Below are 14,066 nucleotides of genomic sequence, written 5' to 3' on the forward strand. Positions count from 1 at the left end.
TCTCTAGCATCTGTCTTCTTTCATTCCTTTTAGCTGCTTAATTTCACTGAAAATAAGGATTTTTCCCTTTAAACAAAAAGCCAAAAAGCAACTGTTTTCTGCTTTTTTCATTTTGTTAAACCTCATAATCCTTTTCCCTGTGTTAACCACTTTGCCACCAAAATGACTTTGTCTGATATTCTTCCTTTGCAATAGTTCAAATCAGATGATCTTTTGGAAAAAATTACCTCTCATAATGGTATGTATTAGTTCATTACCTCATCTCTCCCAGTTATATTATCCTGCCATAAGACACGCAGTGACTTTTGAACTTTGAGATTTTTCCAGCCCTACAGGAGCTGATGATCAGAGGATTTTTGCTTTGTCTTCCTTTGCATTAAATCAGGATAGATTTAGCATCATCTTGACCTGGAGATTGAATTGAACCATTAGCTAAAATTGAATGCTTCTAGAAAATATGTAAAATAGTGTAGTGATATATAATGTAATGGACTCTTTTGGAAGCTCTTCCATATAATTGTGCAGATGTTAAGGAGGTTATTTACTGTGCCTCAGACTTTAATTCTATTTATTTTTTTATGAAAGCTTCCAGATAAATTCATACAAATTGTAGGGAAACTTTTTTTTAAAAAAAACCCCAAGATTTGCAATCAGCAAATTGCCAATGACAGTTCAGCATACTTAAAAAAATGAAGTAGCTAATTTTCTTTCCAAAATCCATTGATTTCCAAGAATTATTTTTTACCTCAATTAATACTGATAAAAGTATACCTTCTCCATACATATATTTTTACTTCATAGACTTCTCAAGCAGCACTTTATAAAAACATTACTAAGAAAAAAGCATAAAGTATGTTGCATTCTGTAGAAGACACCAATTTACATGCCTGACCTATGATTAAGTATTTCATTAGTGTCTCATTCCTCACTCATGGGAGGAAGCTTTTTTTTTTTTTTTTTTTTTGCTGGCAGCTGTGATCAGGTGAAAACGCTTCTTGCACAAATCATGAACACCATTAACCTAAACTGCCAGTTCCTGGGAAAATTTGTACAAAGAAAGTTTCCCTTCAAATTTGATCCATAAAACTGAAACAGACTTGTAAGAGACTGGACTACCTGTTGCTTGTCATAAGGATAAATCATTTGAATTAAAGTCTCTTGCTTTTAGTTACATTATTTTCAGCTCTGATTCTTCTCTAATTCAAAGTCAATTGTGTTTCCTGGCAGGCAAAAATAGCTTTTTCCCTCTGAAGTGCCTTATACTTGAGCATAAAAAGCAATAGTTCATTTGGTTTGAAAATGAGATCATTGTTTCCATGGCCTGATAATAGAATAACTTGTGCAAATAACACATTTTTTGAGCTACAGAAGTGAATCAGATCTTGAAGTCCGACTTCAAATCTTGAAGTCCTTCTGGACAAGCTTGAGTCTTGTGTCCTGTTTCCCACCTCCTCCTCTCAGCGAAGAAGAATTTCATTCTTCACCTTAGCATAACCCAGGATCCACCAGGATCTCTTTTTCCCCCTACATCTCCTGATATTAAAATACTGCAAGTACACCAATAGAAAAAAGCCAGCTGAGAAAAAAACCCCACTAAAATATTGTTTGTAACAAAGACTAGTAAATTTGGTAATACAAATACAACCTATTTTGCTTACCAGATGCTAAAAAGCTGGAAATACCTCCAAAGCCACCTTACAGCTTATATTTTTTCTGTCCTGTTGGAAATTGCTTTCATTTTTCCAAAGGTTTCTGATATTTTAACAGCAGACACCTTTTCATATTCATTTGCATGTTCCAAGTCAAACCAAGGGCTGAAGGTGTATCCAAAAGATCTCTTTTCAGCTGTTTGAAATTACTACTCTGAGCTAAATTCAATGTTCTACCAACAACCTGGTTTTTAAAACTATTTTCAAAATTTAATTTTAGCTATTGACTTCAGCCTGTCCTTTTTTCTTTCTCTGTGTCCTGTTCTTTCTTTAAATCTGCCACCCATTCTATCTCAAAAGCTGAAAATTAACTGAGAGACAACTGCTTAAAAACAGTAATAATTGTATAGTTTACATTTAGCAGTGATTACCCATTGCCTTCTCACAGTCAAATCAGACTGGAGTTTGTTTCTTGTCAATGCTTGCTCCTTCTGAAAACCTACATTTCCAGCTGTGAAATAACAAATATCAATCTTCCTCTTCTCTATCTCCTGAATTTTCCAAGACTTTCAGATGTGAAAATTAAATATTGTGTGTCTGCAGACTCTCATTAAGGGGTTTTTTTGGTTTTATTTTTTTTTTAGTAACTAGTTATGGAGAGCTTAATGTCAACATAAGTATGGAGGGAAGAGGAAGGGAATAGATAAAGTGTGGAAAGAGATCAGTTCTGAACAGCTCCAATATTCAATAATCTTCTAGTTTTGCAGGTAATATTCAAATCTTCAGTACCTAGGTTAACATAAAACATCCCTGATTAGCTTGAAAAACACATTGATCTCATTTTTAACACATTCTTACCTTTTCTTACCTATTCATTCAGGGTTGGTGGTCAAAGATGTCTGCTGCAATCACCCGTAAGTGTGTTCTCCCATGGACTGTCCTCATACCCATCACGCCCAAAACCACACATCCTCTTAATTTTCATCTCCTTTCAGTTTCTACATATATTTTTTAAGAAAGTCCATGTGAGAGTATTTAGCTGTGAAAGCTGCTGCATTTTAACACACAAAAATCACCCTCTAAGACTAGGCAATGATGTATTTGCAACTGCCTTTATAAAAAGAAGTCTTTTAATACCTAACTTAGAAATGCAGCAAGATTTCCAATACTTCAGCTTTAAAACTTTTTGTTTGTTTGTTTTTGGTTTTTTTTTTTTTTGCTTCTTTGTTTCCTTTCCCCCAGTATTTCCTAATTGTACATATTGTAATAGTCTACAGTGTTTCCTAACTGGTAAAATTATGTTTAATTCAGGAAAGTGCTTTCAGGAGGTGATCATCAAATAATTAAAATCATTATCCCGTCCCTGTATTTATATAAGAAATGTTCCTGTACATTTTTTACCTGCATTTTAGGTACTTTTTTAGCAAGTAAAACTGCCTACAAAGTAAGCAAACTCCCTGTAAATGTTCATCATCCCTCATTTTAGCTGTTGCTTAAGGTGTCTTTGAGGAATTGATAGGAACTGCTGTCAGTAACAGAAATATTGGTTTTCTAAATAAAATTCAATTTCACTTCCTAGAGTTGAAAATGAAAATAAAACCTGTTCCTTTCAAAGAAATTATTTTTTTACTGTGCTAAGATGTAACCTCCAGAGCCACTGCTGTGAATCCTTTTTTATCCAAAAAGGAGTTAATCAGCTTTACATAGCAAGTGACAGCAAGTGACAGTGTGGTGTGGTGATGAAATCCTAACTTTGTCTTACACTGTTCCATCAGAGCACCTTCCCACACAGGTACAGGGGCACACCAGCTGCATTTCCAAATCCATCACCACATGTTGGTACATAATCACCCTCCAGCCCCTGTAGCTCCAAAGCAACATGAATCTTGCAACATAAATTATGGCTGATAAACATAATGTGATAAAAATGCTTGAATGCAATAGTTATTAGCACATTTCTATCTGAAATCAGCACATATTTCCATATTTATAAAAATCAAGATGCAAAAATTGAATGTATTTTTAATGGTGTTTGGGAGAAAACATGTCATTTTTCTTTATCATTTTACTTATTTCACACATAAAATTAAATCTAAAATGAAGTCTCAAAAATCATTGACTTAAAAACACCAAGGACTCAAAAAGAATCTTTTACTGAGAAGAAATTCTGAGTTTTGACTTGAGTAGGACTTGAGTGGGAAGGGGTTATTTATTTCAATAGCTAGAGAATATCCATAAGGCTCCAAGGAAGTTAATAAGGATAATAACAGTTCTCACTCTTTCTTCACACCACTTCAAAAATCTGCAAATAAAAATGAGGATAAGATATTTGCTGTTAGGAATCTGGAATTCAAATAGACCAGAAGAGGCATCAGTACTAAGCCATTAACATTAATACTTGTACAGCAGCTATGATCTTGGTTTCTTAAATGGGACACACCTCCAGGCAGATTTTACAAAGAATTCTGAAACCAGAAGCACAATTAGCCCAGGGTCAACAGCCTAAATTATGACTCAGTCCAGGGACATCAGATCATAAACCAATATCTCTGACAAAAAGAAGAAAAGCAGAATTAAGCAGGTTGCATATAGGCAAAGAAAGACGTAATGAGTAGTAATAATGCCTTAGCCTGAGTTTGAAGAGGAAGATAAATTAAAAACTATGATACAAGAGCCCTGTGTTTATAATATTGCTATATTCTTCTGGGGAAAAAATATTAAAAAAATTAAGCAAGGACTGTGGTTTTTAATGTCTGGTAACTGTGAACCTTAGTGATCTGATTCCATGTTCAGACTTTATAGCTACAGATTCTCATAGATAACTTTACCCATATCAACAAAGACTTCATAAAACATATACCAAACATACAATATTAATCTGAAGGGAATAAGTTCACTGTAGCATGAATAAATAATGCTTTGTCAAAGGTTGGGTTTGAGACAACCTTAATGAAAGAATGGCAGAAAGGCTTGGATTGGAAGGGACCTCAAACATCATCCTAGTTGCAATCTCCCCTCCATGGGCAGGGATGTCACCCAGGAGATCAGGTTGCTCACAGCCCCATCCAGCCTGGCCTTGGGATGGGGATGAGGAAACCTTTTTATTTTTTTTTTTTTAAGGAAAATTGGGTCATTTTAAAGAGAAACATGTCCAAATGTGAAGAGGCACAATCTGATGCAGTGACTTTTGTCTGCCTCCGTCACCTGAGCTGCCATCTCTGAGGAAGGGAAACTGCAGAACCCTCTTGAGTACCAGGTATCATCTGCCAGCCAGACACCATGCTGCTCCCACTTGAAGTCCTCTCCTAGGCTAAGGGACCACGGGAGCAGTAGGCATTGCAAAGCCTAGAGAATTTCCTTTTTCACTCCACAGAAATACGACAGCCTTCCACATTAAATAAGTGTTGTGGTTACCAATTTCCTTCGGTTTTGAACTTGCCTTAAGCTGCTATTAGAGAATTATTTCCTTCTTTGACAGTTTGCTGACATCTTGCTAGCATGGCATGGGTGAAGTCATCACTAAATTCCCTTCTCAAGACTCACTGTAAACTTGATGGGAAAGTAAACACTTTGCACAATGGGTTTTTTTGCTTGTGCATTCCTCCAGTTGCTTTTGCAACACAAGCAGCTTTGCTCAGCAGCAAATCCTATTCAAGTAGTTATTGTGATTGCCTGCACTAACATGAGACACTCATTTAAGAAGATTACAAAATAATGATGAAATTGCAGCATTACTACATTGTAAATCTCATCAGTGAGGATAGAGAGAAGCTCTCAGAAAGTAACTGATTATTATTTCAAGTTTCTCCATTCCTATTATCTGACTTCTCTGAACATAAGGAAACTAAAGACATTGATATTTTGAACTTAATTAAATATTCCAGAGGTAGTTGTATGTAATGCCTGTATTGTAGTTTAGCTTCACCCCAGAGTTAACAAATGAATAGCAGGTGATTAAAATGCTGTTTATTGTTACAGTAACTTTTTTCATAAGCATCTATGTTGGCACTTTAAACCACCTTGTGAAATCAGGGCAGCATCAGCTTGTGCACTGGGCATTTTTGTACCACTTGAACTATTTAAAGTGCTTAAAGCTCTGAAGCATCTATCTGCTGAAAGACTCAGTAAGATATCCACTACTTTAAAATTATATTGTTAACAAATATTCAGCTAAACAAAGTCAAGAGTGCAGATTGATTGCTATAATCAGGCTGGGAAGGCACCAGATCTAGAAAATTTAAATGCTGGATTGCTTTTACTGCTTATCTGAGAGGCTCAGTTTCAGGCAAAATTGAAGGCTACTGGAATTACCTAAAACTTCAGTCCCTTCACAGAAACAAACTGGCTGATCTTGTTGTAGGACACCTGACTCCCTGCAGATAATCTCAGAAAAATATTTCCCTTTTCTTGCCCCTAATTGCATACCTTGAGGGGTTTGTACCTTTGTGTGCCATACTGTGGCCATGTGCTCTGCAATGAAATTGGGAATGCTGGCTGCCTCCAGAACAGAGCAGTGCATCATTAAAAAATGAGCAGCTGCTCTTCTCAGCTTGGATGTATTGGCACTTTTTACATCTCTGGCATCCTAACAGTGTTGTGAGTTACTGAGAGTAGTCAGTGCCCTCACTTGGCCTGAACACCTTTTTTGAAGCAGTTTATATAATCAACAGAGCAATTCATGCCCATATTCACAAGTGGTTCACACAGCCAGGCTCTCACTCAAAGTATTAGAAAGCACATTACCATATGTATAAGGTTCTATGTACAGCTATTCTATACACATTCATACCTAGATATGTCTTAATTTAACATGCTTTCTGGAAAGGAGAAATATATATCTTACAGAGAGAATCAAACATAGATATGTTTCAATATAAAACAATTTCTGAGATATGTTTTAATAAAAACACTTTCTGAAAAGGACGAACCTGAGCAAGTGAAATCTTTCTCCTACTCAAGTTATTAGTAAATAACCTCAAACGTACATGAAGCTTGGGACAAAACAAGAAAGATTATTTTCACAATTAAACTTAGGCAAGGAGCTTTTGGGGGTGACATTTTTGGTGAAGCTAGTGGATAACAAATTGTAGTTGACAATGAGTAGCTATAACCCACTACCTTTGCCTCTGCTTTGTTCCTTAAAGCAAAGTAGGTACTTCAAGGACAGGAGTATGCATGAAAAACTGCATGTCTTACATGCAGACAGAAGAATAAAATTAAAAAAAAAAAAAAAATCTAGTTCTCATTTATCAGGAATACTCTAGCCACAAATAGAGCTCTATTTGAGCTACCTGTTCAGGTGAGTTATCTTGAAAGGATTTTTACATTTACAATTAGCTGAGAGCTGGGTTGCATCTCTCTTGTGGGTAAGGCAGCTGGCAGGAGCATATCTTTGTACTCCCACTGCACTGCAAGTATCTCTGCCCCAAGACATTCTGGGCTTGCAAAATACACAACTGTTATTAGCAACTATTGACCTAATTTGTTAAACTTTAAATTTGTTCATCTTTAGGAAAGATTCTGGTGGAAGAAGGTACATTTTCATACTCCTCACTGCAGCTTGCCCACACAGAAGTTCACCTTATTTCCATCCAGAAAGGAAAGAGTGATTTTGATGTGATCATCAGTGTCAGAAGAGACCCTAAAGACCACTTTGTTCCAACCCTCCTTGCCATGGACAGGGACATTTTCCACTAGACCAGGTTGCTCAGAGCCCCACCCAACTCAGCCTTGGACATTTCCAGGGATGGGGCATCCAGAGCTTCCATGGGCAATCTGTGCCAGGGCCTCTCCAGCCACACAGCAAAAAATTTCTTCCCAATATCTAATCTAAACATATTCTCTTTCCTCTTAAAGCCATTTCCCCTCTTTCTATTCCATTCCCCCTTGTCATATCATGGACAGGAGAGAGTTGCAGGGATCAGCAAGAAACCCTGTCAAGAATTTGTTTTTATTGTAAGGCATATCCTCATTCTCAAATTCTTGGTCTGGTGATCCTATTCTAATCATTCTAATTTTTAAGTAATTTGAGAGATCTCTATTGCTTGAAAATATGCTTTTATTACAGCTTTTATAGCCAAATGTTAAAACATCTGAACTTCTTTGAGGGAAAAAAACCAACAACTTAGTGTTGTAGTTAGAGTATGCTGTGTTTAAAAGAAGCATTTTCCCCTAAATGTAAATGTTTTACTTTGGAAAAACAAAGTGAAGATAAACATTATTGAGCTTTCAGATTTCAAATGGCTTTTGGCAGATGACATATGTTCCCCAAAAGCATACTTTGGGGACTTGGGCCTTGACAGAAGAAAAGCACTAAAAGGATAAGCAACCAAGAGATATATTCCATCTCTCCTCCCAGTAATGCTATAATTTGTAGCATTTACAACAAAAACAACAACAAATGAGTATTCACAAGGCAACAGCTGTCCTTCTCTTCAAACTACTCTTAAAGATTATCTCTGTCATGATGTTTACAAAACTTGACAATGGTTAGGCAGATGATATTCTCCAATTGCTTATTACTTGTGCCAAAGATGAGAATAATTTCATTCCTAAAAAGAGTTTCTTTTATCTCCTTTTTGTATTTGTCTTGGTGAATAGAGGTTATGTTTTCCTCTATGTTCCAAACAGGTAATAATGATAGAGATCCTAGATGTCATCAATATTAAAGAAAAAGGAAAGAATATCATGTTTATTTTTCTACTGGAGCCCAAGTTTTCAGTTACAGACCATTATGGGCAGCAAATGACTCCTGCATTTATGCTAGGTAATCATTTACTCCAATAAACTATGAAATTACATCTAATCATTTCTCTTAGGTAACTATATAATTTTTAAAAAATCTGATATGTGAAATCAGATTTAAATGTCAAGTTGAAAGAAATCCACCAAGCATATCACTCAAGGTAGCACAGGAAGGCTAACATAAAACATTTAAATAAAATAAAATACCGCCGAACAAAACCAAATCCAAACCAAAAAAGTATATCCAGCATAAATCTAGAGGTAATTTTTTAGATACAAAACAAGGGACTTTCAGGCAAATAAAGAACCCTTTAGGAGTACTGCTGAGATTCAACAATATCAAAACAGGCAGTTTTCATGAGCTGCCTTAAAATTCTTTAGCTATTGCTGTTTCTGGCACAAGTGGAATAAAACCACACTCCATATCAAGGCTGGTATGATTGCAGCTCCAGGGGTACAGGCAGCAAGATTCATCTGTCACCTTGCCTCCACCTAGTACAGATCTATGTGATAGGTGATCTCAAAATATCTCATCACACTGGATTTCTCACCACACAAACTGGGAGGAAATGTGGAGGTGAAAAAAGCTGTCCTAAAACTTCAGTGCTTCAAGAACCCTTTGAATACTAAAGAATCAGCTTCTAATTCTGCTGAAATTGTGAAATCCTCTCTCTGGGACAGTGATTTCTGACTCCCAAGAAAACAGCCCAACCCTCAGGCTGTGGGGGCATTCTCTAAGAAAACTGTTTCTCCAATTCTGAACGTTTGGGGGCAGAGAAGGAGGGAAAGGAAATGGAAATACATTCTCCATTCACCTAAAAACAATCCAATGATCAGATGATTCATATCAGTCAAGTGTTAGAGAGCTATATAGAGTATTCTAAAGATAAAAATCTCCTCTGAATATGTATATAAAAGCTTGAATGATTTTTTGAGTACTTCAACAACTTCAGCAGTAACCCAAGAAGCACAGGGCTGGAATTGTTCAAACAGTAGCTAATATTCAAATAACCCATCAAAACTGTATTTCCAACAGACTGGCATCATGAAAAGAATTTTGGATAAAGGGTAACAGATGAAGAGAAATAGCAAAAAGAACTCAGAGGAGCTGTCAAAGTCCCCCAGGACAGTTTTAGACAGAATTAGGACACCATTTGCAGGGAAAGTTGTTGTTATGGACACTGAAGGCTCAGCCCCAGCTCTGCATGAAGAAAGCAGTCAGAGAGGAACCTGACTGTTCAGCTCCGATCAGAATTAAATTTCCATTTATTTAGTCTCATAACTTGTGGATTCTAAATTTTAAAGTAGCAGTTCAGCCTTAGACTGGACTTTAATATTGGATACACACCCAGGTGAAAGGGAAAAGCCCTGGGGAGCACTCTTCCTGGGAAATCTGAACAAAACTGGGCTATGGAGGCACATCCAGGACACTGATGTATCCTTCAGGGATGCAAGAGTTAAGGAACAACCCTGCAAGTTAAATACTGGCAGGCAGCATTGGGTAGCTGCAAGTGCAGGTAGGGAGGTGCCATCAGGGAGGTGGTAAGTGATTCTTTGGAAAAGCACTTCAGGTGGCACACAGCAGGTTCACAGCCTCAGAGTGGGGTTTCAGGGCTTATCTCAGCATCCCTGGCTGCTGAATCCCAGCTATAAATCACAGCACCGACTTGTTCCTCACTTTCCCATGAATTTGGTGAATGCTGGAGGCACTTTCTCTCCTCCACAGTCTTCATGGCCCAAAGCTTGGCCTTGTTAATCTTTGATTAGAGATAAAAAACAGCTTTAGAAGAAGGCAGATGGTTCCCAAAACAGCACAGACCATGGTGTTGGGATATTCTTAGTGAAAGCAAAAAAAAAAATTCTAAATTCTGCACCAAATAAGAGTGACATTTATAAAAATTCCACTGGGACATTAGGCCACAGATGCAGATGATTCTTTTTGCCATGAAAGGGCAATAACCTGGCATAGACTCCAAGGGGCACTTTCTTCTTAGGAAAAATCTTCTGTTCAGCTGGGCACAGTATTCTGAGAAGCTGGACCCTGACTTCTCACCCCAGCATTTCCTAATGGCTAGCTTTAGACATTTCCCCTCCCTGCTATTGCCTCTGTATCACACTCTTAGCACCTCCCTGTGCACAGTGTGAGGTTACTCAGCAACTTGAGTTACCTAAATTTCAATAGACAGTGCAGTTTCCAAGAGTTAGGGGACACAGTGACTTCAGTAGCTGGAGCTCTTTTCCAGTATTCACCATTTATTATGTAGTGATACAACAAATGTTTTGAACCATTTGCAGAGTAGGTATTATTGGCTAAGCAGTCAATGTATCAAATTACTGTGTGGAATTACTGTGGAATATACCCTGGCTTTCTGATGGAGTGGAAGTAGGAGGAGGAGAGCAAATATTTCCCTTAGTAAATAGTGAGAGACTGAGGAGATATATTATAAATACACACTGAAATACAGAACACTGGAAAGTAGTAAGCAATTAAAGCCTTTACATCTCTCTATTTCTTATCTCTATCTCAGTTCTTATCTTATAAAACCTTTGAATAGAAAAGACCATTCCGAAGGCAGTAAGTGGAGTCCAAGGTAGAAAAGTGATAATAAAGTCTCTGAGAGGCACATAGGGTCCTTAGGAGTAAGGATAAAATTTAGAAATTGATACTACCTCTGAATTCTCAGCCACAAGACTCTCCACACTGCTCTAGGTGATCTAGACATGGCTCAGAACCTTGGTTCAGAACTCTGCAAAATTGCCATCTTCCTTCCAGAGAAGGGAGTTTTGCAGTGGCAACATTCTGCAGGGCACAGAGCTGAACAAAGACACTTGGTCTTTCAGAAGCAGCTGACACCTTAGGCCAGTCAGCCAGGAGTACTCACACAGATTTGATTAAATGAAGTGATGGTGCAAAGCCTCCTTTCAACAAAAGAAAGTCATTTAGGGCAGTACTTACTATATTAATTTCCAACAGAGGTTCACTGACTAAGGGCCAGGTAGATACCCACAGCAAGCACATGCACAAAACTTAACTTTACCAAAACCCTTCTCTTCTTGAAATCTGTCTCTAAAATTACTGTGTAAAATTTGGCACAGCGACGAGTTGAACTACAACAATTATTTCCCTAAAACCAGAGCTGGCAAGATGCTCTACATTGCTGGCTTGCATAAATACCTCTTCTTCAGGTGTTTTAATGCACCATTCAACAAGTCTTCACAGGCTGCTGTAAATTATTTGTGCATATTTCAGGAAGCAGCTGTTAGGTCTAGATGTAAATCACATAGCTACAGACTTCTTGGGAGAGGTGAGCACAGCTCATGCCAAGATACTTCTTGTATTAAAGAAAGGAAAGGAAATGTTAAAATAATGCTCTAGATTTGGAGCATTTTCTTTCACTGATGAGTTGGAAGTTAACAGACCAGCTCCAGCTAAAAAAACTGACTGAAAATCATGGTGGTCAGTTTATTCTTTTTTTAAACATGCAGCCTCAGGATATGGCAAAAAAATGTTTTATTCAGAACTAATTTTAAGTTTAAAAAAAAGATAAAGGGGAAGATAGTGTCATGTATAAATAAAAATGTTAAAGACAGAAATTCACCTGTCTGATCCACATCCCAATTAGATGGGCTAACTTTGAATTTGAAAGCTGGATTTGGGTTAAAGCACAAAGGTTTTAAACCTCTTTCAAACTCATGCAAAGTTAGTCAGCTCAAGAAACAAGTTTTACCTGTTCTCCAAAGCCTTCTGGCTTTCTGGCTGAAAATCTAAACTTGGGCACTCCGGAAAAAAAAAAGAAATGTGTCATGGAATTGAGCCAAAAAACTTAATGCAAGTTCAGGCATTTAAATATACTAAGGCTGAAAAGCCACACTATACTGGTCATGAAATTCTAGCAATCTTTCACTATCTGCTTGTTCACAGCAATAAAAAAATAATTATAAGTTTCCCAGAATAAATAATTTAAGTGTTAAGAAAACTAATGAGCCAGAATGTTGTTGAAAAAGAAGAATGTGTGTTTCAGAGAATTTATGTATGCAAAAACTTTTAAACCTGCATTTGCAAACTTTAAATAGATTTTTTAAAACCAAAATTTTTATGGAAACCTAAAATGTCTACTGCCCTATTCCTTTTCTCTCTATGATATTGACTATATCTTCTGAGCATACCAACCAGAACTTTTTTTAGTTTAGCTTTAATGACCATTAAAATAAACCAATCCTTCTGTGTAAAGCCAAAATGCAGTGTTTCAGATTGACACTGGAACTCACTGGAACTGTTGAATTCAGCTGAATACATCCACCTTTAATTAGGATTGCTGCAAGTGCAGGTATTCCCAAGCTGTCCAAAGCATGACCTGCGAAGGAAATCAAGCAACCAGGGTCAGAGATTCTACCTGGAAATTATTTTCTCCATTAGGAAGACATGAGAGAAGATAAATGGCTCAGAGAGTAAAGCATTACCCAGGCAAACTCTGGTAGGACAATGCTGCAGGGGATTCTCCCTTGGGAAAGGTGGGAGAAGCAGGAGCTGCAGCTGTGAGCAAGCATCTCCTCTCCTCCTGTGTGGAGGCAGACACCTCTCTGTATGTGTCTGAGCTTGAATAAGAGAGCATCAAAGGTTAATCTGGTGTCACAACATGACACACAGTGCCTTGGCTGCTGCTCACCTCTGCAGGCTGGGTGTGTGACAAGGAAGAGCCTGCCAAAAGCCAGGGCACTTTTGATATTCACATCCCCTTCTCTTGAGTGCATACTGAAGAAAATGCAAGTGCGTTTTTAGTCATCTTCACACTGCATGCACATACATAGATAAAAATACACACACAGACACAAACACAATCTCTTTGGAAGCCATAAAAACAGATAAGCCACTCTTAGCACTGCTCCAGAGCCTTCTGGAATTACACTGCTCCTAACGCAGGCACTCAGACAGGACCCCTCATCACTGTGGGGACCAGTCCACTTTGCAGCACACCATCGCAATACGACAAGAAATGAATGACACTCACACCCTGAGATGTCTAAGGTAAAAAAGGGCACGTTTATTTCTGGACTTTGATATTTATAAAATTCTAAAAGTGACCATGGATTGGAGGATGAAATTGCTACTTCTCCAACCACACTAATCAAACTAAAAATCTATTAATTCTCTCCTCCTCAAAAAAAAACCAAATACAAAACTGTGACAGTGTTCACAGGGGTCTCAGGTTGAGGGAAGAGACAAGGATCATACTTCATGTTTCAGAAGGCTTGATTTATTATTTTATGATATAAATTATACTAAAACTATACTAAAAGAATAGAAGAAAGGATTTCATCACAAGACTAGCTAAGAATAGAAAAAGAAGGAATGATAAAGTTTTGTGGCTCAGACTCCCTGTCCGAGCAGCTGGGCTGTGATTGGCCATTAATTAGAAACATCCAACATGGGCCAATCACAGATCCACCTGTTGCATTGCACAGCAGCAGATAATCAATGTTGACATTTTGCTCCCGAGGCCTCTCAGCTTCTCAGGAGGAAAAATCCTAAGGAAAGGATTTTTCATAAAAGATGTCTGTGACACAAAGCAATCATTATTTACATAATAAAATGCATAAAAAACTCTATTACAAAAATGTAAACATCAAAAAAGTTTTAAAAAAAATTTAAAAAAACCAAAACAGCAGCGTATC

General features: G+C 37.4%; 2 long non-coding RNA genes across 2 annotated transcripts in view; both read right to left on the reverse strand.

The window, feature by feature from the left end:
• Window positions 1-12,173, reverse strand: part of LOC129120190 (uncharacterized) — a 33,882-nt gene extending 21,709 nt beyond the window's left edge. The window contains exon 1 of the long non-coding RNA XR_013181760.1: window positions 12,122-12,173. This is a non-coding gene — a long non-coding RNA (uncharacterized LOC129120190). The remainder of the gene's footprint in view (window positions 1-12,121) is intronic.
• Window positions 12,174-12,696: 523 nt separating this feature from the next.
• Window positions 12,697-14,066, reverse strand: part of LOC143693804 (uncharacterized) — a 29,475-nt gene continuing 28,105 nt past the window's right edge. Inside the window, exon 4 of the long non-coding RNA XR_013181761.1 lies at window positions 12,697-12,748. This is a non-coding gene — a long non-coding RNA (uncharacterized LOC143693804). The remainder of the gene's footprint in view (window positions 12,749-14,066) is intronic.

This window comes from Agelaius phoeniceus, chromosome 4 (assembly GCF_051311805.1).
Source record: "Agelaius phoeniceus isolate bAgePho1 chromosome 4, bAgePho1.hap1, whole genome shotgun sequence".
NCBI classification, from domain to species: domain Eukaryota; kingdom Metazoa; phylum Chordata; class Aves; order Passeriformes; family Icteridae; genus Agelaius; species Agelaius phoeniceus.